This window comes from Sus scrofa, chromosome 13, assembly GCF_054392235.1.
Source record: "Sus scrofa isolate SSC_HxYL_T2T_F1_AM1 chromosome 13, Sscrofa_HxYL_maternal_Yorkshire_Landrace_v2.0, whole genome shotgun sequence".
Lineage (NCBI taxonomy): Eukaryota > Metazoa > Chordata > Mammalia > Artiodactyla > Suidae > Sus > Sus scrofa.
This window is the reverse complement of record NC_139395.1, coordinates 142,587,813-142,593,995: the sequence shown is the minus strand read 5'-3', so window position 1 is coordinate 142,593,995 and position 6,183 is coordinate 142,587,813.

Here is a 6,183-nt window from a genome sequence, read left to right as displayed (position 1 = left end):
ATTCAGTCATTCAAATATGAATTTACCCACTTTTTATATACCATCAAAGCACTTTTATTTTTATTTAATGTATTTTTTAATCAGTTGTTTCAAACTTAAAATGTATTTAAATGAAAATTTTAAATTGTGTCATGTGGCAAAATATGCTTTTTAAAGTCCACATAAAAATAAATAGATGGCTGTAAAATAAAAAAATATTCAATGTACCTCCTAAAATTGTCCATATACCATTCGTAGTAAGTGTAACACACATTGAGAAAATAAATATATGTTTTGAAATTGGAGATAGACCATAGCATAGGACTAAAAACAAAACAAAAACATAATTTCGATCTGCAGAAATAAATATTCAAATAATTAGTGATTATTTTAAAAAGTTTGTAGGAGTTCCCATCATGGCTCAATAGAAATGAATCTGACTAGTATCCATGAGGATGCAGGTTCCATCCCTGGCCTTGCTCAGTGGGTTAAGGCTCCAGTGCTGCAGTGAGCTGTGATGTAGTTTGCAGATGTGGCTCAGATCCTGTGTTGCTGTGGCTGTGGCATAGGCCGGCAGCTATAGCTCTAATTTGACTCCTAGACTGGAAACCTCCGTATGCCATGGGTGCAGTCCTAAAAAGACCAAAAAAAAAAAAAAAAGTTTGTAAATGGTACTCAATTTAGTCAAATACATGTAAATCAAAACAATTACATAATATCATCTTTAACTCATAAACGTGGTAACAATATTAAACATTGTTAATGTTGGGGCAAGGGTGTGGGTAAACAAACATTATATACACCACTGGGGAAGTGTGAATTAACATAACTTTTTTGAAAGCCAATTTGGCTATGTATATCAAAAATGTTAATATATATTCACATGGATTCAGCATTTCTACTTTTACACACAATAGAAAGTATAGTTACAATCACAGAAGAAGGCAATATTGTGGGGGGGAGGTGTCTTTTTTTTTTTTCAAGGCTGCACCCAAGGCATATGGAGGCTCCCAGGCTAGGGGTCAAATCAGAGCTGTAACCGCTAGCCTACACCATGGCCAAGATGGGAACTCCAATAATGTTTTTAAAAGAATATTCATTGCCACATTGCTTATAATAGCAAAAATGGCAACAATGGAGGTGTTTAAGGTGACATATTAGATAAGTAATGGTACATAGGAACAAAGAACTACACAGCCAATTAAAAAGAATGAGGTGATATGGAAATTTCCAATAAATACGGTTAATTATTAATTTAATTTTTATGTAAAAGTTATTTTTTGGCTGCACCTGTGGCATACGGAAGTTCCCAGTCTGGGGATCAAACCTGCTCCTCAGCAGAAACCCAAGCTGCTGCAGAAACAATGCTGGATCCTTAACCTGCTGTGCTACATCAGGAACTCAATTTTATATTTAAAGAGAAAATGAACAATGGTATGGTTATACATTTTCAAAGGATATACATATGCCATAAATTTCAATGTTTTTTCTTTGTAAGGACAGAAGAAACATGTGATAGATACATCTTATGGGAGAGAGATGGTGAGGGGAAACCATGGAGGTGGGTAAGAGAGGCATTGTTTAACATTTTCATTTCCATACTGTTAATTTTTGAAAAATCTTACCCATGTATAACTTTCCTCTATGTTAACAGAGACTCTCTGGGTGCTGGGATAATTGGTGCTTTTGTTTGTTTTATTCCTTATTGTTTTATTCCTTTTGTTTTGAACAAATAAAGATTACTTCAATACAAATTTAAAAAACAAATCACCAACTTTTTGAATGGAAACATTGGGTAACCAGTATGGGATTGTTTATTACATTGTTTTCCAGTTAATTACTGTATATCAGGGGCTGACATTACTCAGTTAAGAACAATTATTTCCTAGCTCAAAAGCTTTTTCCACATAATTCCCAGTTGATCACCCAAAAATGAGATCGGAACTATTCTCTCCAGCATGAGGATGTTGAGATAAAGAAACAAAAGCACAAAGGTAAAAGAATTGATTTGAAACAGATTAAATTGTAAAGGAGAAGATATAGTAGGTAGATTAATTTGGGAGTCAAATCTATCTCTGTAAAGGTGAAGGCTGTCTTAATAAGTGTTTGCTACACAGATGATGCCTCAGAGAGGCTGACTGTAGGTGGGAAACCAGGATAGTTACCCCACAGAATAACTAGCACCTTATGACCTTAGATTATATTTCTAAAAGTGGCATTGAGGGTCTTTTAGCAAACTTCATCTCAATTTTCCCATTTTGGAAAGAAGAAAACTGCTATCTTTCTAGGGTTTTCATTTTAAAGTAATGTGTGAATATCGAAACTTCCTTATCACAGTTATATTCTGAGGACATGGCACTGCTTGTAATTTTTAGCACATTAGTTTTCCCTGTCTTGATTCTATTTCTTTGTACATGTTTTTCTTTTTGCATAGAATTCTTTCCATTAATTTGTTTTCTTTGAAGGTGCCTATCATTTTTCTTTACACAATGGAAATAGTCCCTTCTTTATGAAGCCATCCCTGAATGCATAGGCAGATGCAGAGATTGCTTTTCCCATAATATTTCATACATACCCACATGACAGCAATTATTTAATTGCATTCAGTTTCATTTTTTATTCTCTGTACCTCTACACCTTAGGTTTCTTGAAAACAGTGATGACCTTTCAATAAAACTGCACAAATACATGCATGAAAATGGAAGAAATAATCCAATGAACAAATAATTGCATGCAATGGGTACAAATAAAGTGCTTAGCTTTTCTGGGCTAGGGTATTATCACTCATTCACTCATTTATTCAAAACTACATATTGAGGGTCTTCTGTGTATAAGGCACTGTACCAAGTGCTGGGAATAGAGCAGTACACAAAGTAGAATGTATTTTGCCCTCTTTAAAGAGCTTGCAAACTTGAGGAAGATTGAGATAGGAAGAGGAAACCACTCACAATTCAAGTACAATGGGGGAAATGAAAACAGAGCCCTAGAGTGTTCAGGACATGCCAATATCTAACCTAGTCTAGCGGAAGTCAAGGAGGCCTCCCTGGAGAAGTGATGTGTTACTGGAGATGAGAAGGATGATAGAAATAAGAACTGGAAAAGAAAGAATTTGTTTCAGAGCCAGAGGCAAGAGAAGTATGGGTCTTTTGAGGCAGAGAGACATGCAGTCTGGTTGGAGGGTGGTAAGCAAGAGAGAGTGCTAAAAGAAATAGAAGAGGTACCCAAGGACCAAGGCATGGCTGACCTTTAACAATCATGTTAGGAGTTCCCTTGTGGCTCAGTGGGTTAAGGATCCAGCATTGTCACTGCAGAGGCTCTGATTACCACAGTGGCATGGGCTAGATCCTTGGCCTGGGAATTTACACATGCCATGGGTATGGGGGGAAAAACTCATGTTAAAAATTTTGTTACTTTATCCTAGAAACAATAGCAAGACATTTAAGCAAAGGGGTAGTGTGATAGGAAATGTATTTTTAGAAGTTCCATTCGGCTTCAGTGTAAAACATCTATTGGAGAAAGGAAAAAAGGAAACTGTTGTGCCTTAAAGAAAAGACAACATTCTCGTTTTTCTTTTTCCTTTTTTGTCTTTTTAGGACCAGCCGCACCCACGGTATATGGAGAGTCCCAGGCTAGGGGTCAAATCAGATCTGCAGCTGCCAGTCTATGCCACAGCCACAGCAACCCTGGATCCAAGCCATGTCTGCGACCTACACCACAGCTCACGGCAACACCGGATCCTTAACCCCTGAGTGAGGCCAGGGATCGAACCTGCGTTCTTGTGGATACTAGTCAGGTTTGTTAACCACTGAGCCATATTATATGGTATATAATAATAATATGTGTAATGATTACTACTAAGCCTACTGGTGTATGATACCACTTACTTTTTAAAATCCTCTATTTTATTTCTATTATGTTATTATCAAAAGTAATTGAAACAGTAAGCATATTTGTAAAATGAGGGAGTTAAACTAGACCATCTCAAAAATTCATTCAAAGACTACATCTCTACTTCTAAATCATCATAGTAGTGATTCTTTTCTAACATTAAAACTTTTCTTTTATGTTTTAAAAACATTTGGAGGATAGCAGCTACATTCCTAATTATCTCTCTGTGTTTGTGTGAATTTCTAGTGCTATAGAGAGAATTAGCTAAGATACTCTGTGATACTTAGATTTCCATTTCTGTGATTACTTCTCTCTTATGTGAGGGTTACATTAGTGTATGAATAATTAAACTAATACATACCACTACAGAAGGCTAGTTTTCAAATAGAAAAATAACCTGGATAACATCCCATTATTTTTTTTTTACATATTTTGCATTATTAGACAGTTTTATGGAATACATTTACCCTCTTCTTACTATTTTTGTATTTTATATTTATACTTATAAATTTATGAAGAAAAACTAAAAATAATCAGTTATTTTTAAATTATTGGTTTGAATAACTGTCAAGTTAAAGTTAAATATTAGAACTATATTTTAAAGACATCTGTTCAGTGGTCTGGGAACAAATTCTAACTAAAGCATTAACATTTTTATAGGAAATTTGTTAAAGCCAATAGATCTGTATGTTTCTCCATTCTCTTTAATCTTCCAATAAAATGAAGGCTATGGATAGTATTTATTTTGTTTCTTTAAATTTATTCAGAAACACTTGAATTCATATTTAAATTGAATTGCAAACTTGATTCCCAACCTGAATAAGTGATAGAGATTCCTATTGTAATTACAAAGAAATGATTGTTCATGCTTTCAAATGAAGTGAAAGATTGAAGCTTTATGAATTCCAAGTGCCCATGAGACACTACCTGCATTTAGAAGAACTGAACTCTGGAGATCAAAGAAAAACTTTCAACATTTTACTGCAATTTCCCTTCTTGATTTTAATCCCAATAAGTATCATTTATGTACGTGTGTGTGTGAACTATATATTGATCATTATAATATTAATATATCTGAAAATTTTAAAGTTTATAGTACTATGAACAAGGAAATTATGTAGTTAAGGACATAATTGGAAATCTAACTGTTGTATTTTATCCCATCCCCTTGTATAGGAATCACCTCTACCCAGATATTTTTTTGAAAGTAATTTTTACACTTAGACAACTGACTGGGACTATGCAAGCTCAGAGGAATCATCTAGGAAGTTTGTTAAAAATAACTCTGAAGTTCTGGGATAGTATTGTTTTTGCTCGGGATGCTGATTATGCAGTATATTCAGTTTGTAAAAATTTATCGAGTTATACACTTAGGGTTGTGCAATTTTCTGTGTGTAATGTTATACTTAAATACAAGAAAGAAAAAAATATAAAAGAAAGTGCAAAGGATCACTAAACTAGTTTAGAAGTAAATATCATGATTTTGGGCAGGCAAAAATTTTTTAGCCAGGACACACACAAAAAATTATTATCATAAAGGAAAAAAGTGATGAACTGGACTATGTTAAAAATGACTTCTTGGAATTCCCTTGTAGTTCAGTGGGTTAAGGATCTGGCATTGTCACTGTTGTGGCTCTGGTTCTTGGGATGGAGCAGGTTTGATCCCTGGCCCAGGAACTTCTGCATGCTGTGGATGTGGTAAAAAAAATTACTTCTTATGATCAGAAAATTTCAATAGAATGGAAATGCAGCCCACAAGCAAAGAAAAGACATTTGTAACACATATATACAATAAAGGAATCATACAAATATTATTTAAAGAATGCCTCAAAGAAAAAATGAAATAGAAAGATTGGGAAAGAACTTGTATATAAAGATCACTAAATAGAATATTAAATATATTCAAATGCACATCACTTTATTAGTCATTAAGAAGAGGAAAGTTAAAAAATTACGAATTTTAATTTTTTGATACCACTACATACTTAACAGAATGGTTAAAATGAAAAAAAAAAAAAGGTAATATTATGTGTTGACAAGGATGTGGAATATCATGTTCTGCTGTGAGTGTGTAAACTGGTATAAGCACTTTGGAAAACTGTTTGGCAATATCCACTACATCTGAACATTTGCACACCTGTGAGAGAGCAATTCCACTCCTAGGTATCAGAAAAGGGAATGCATATATATCTCTCCAAACTATGTGCAGGAAGGTTTAAGCATAAGGATTTACTGTAAAATATGGGAAATTATACAAATTCTAACAATTATTTTTGGTTGGTTGTGTTTTCCAACTTTCTGCAATGCACATATATA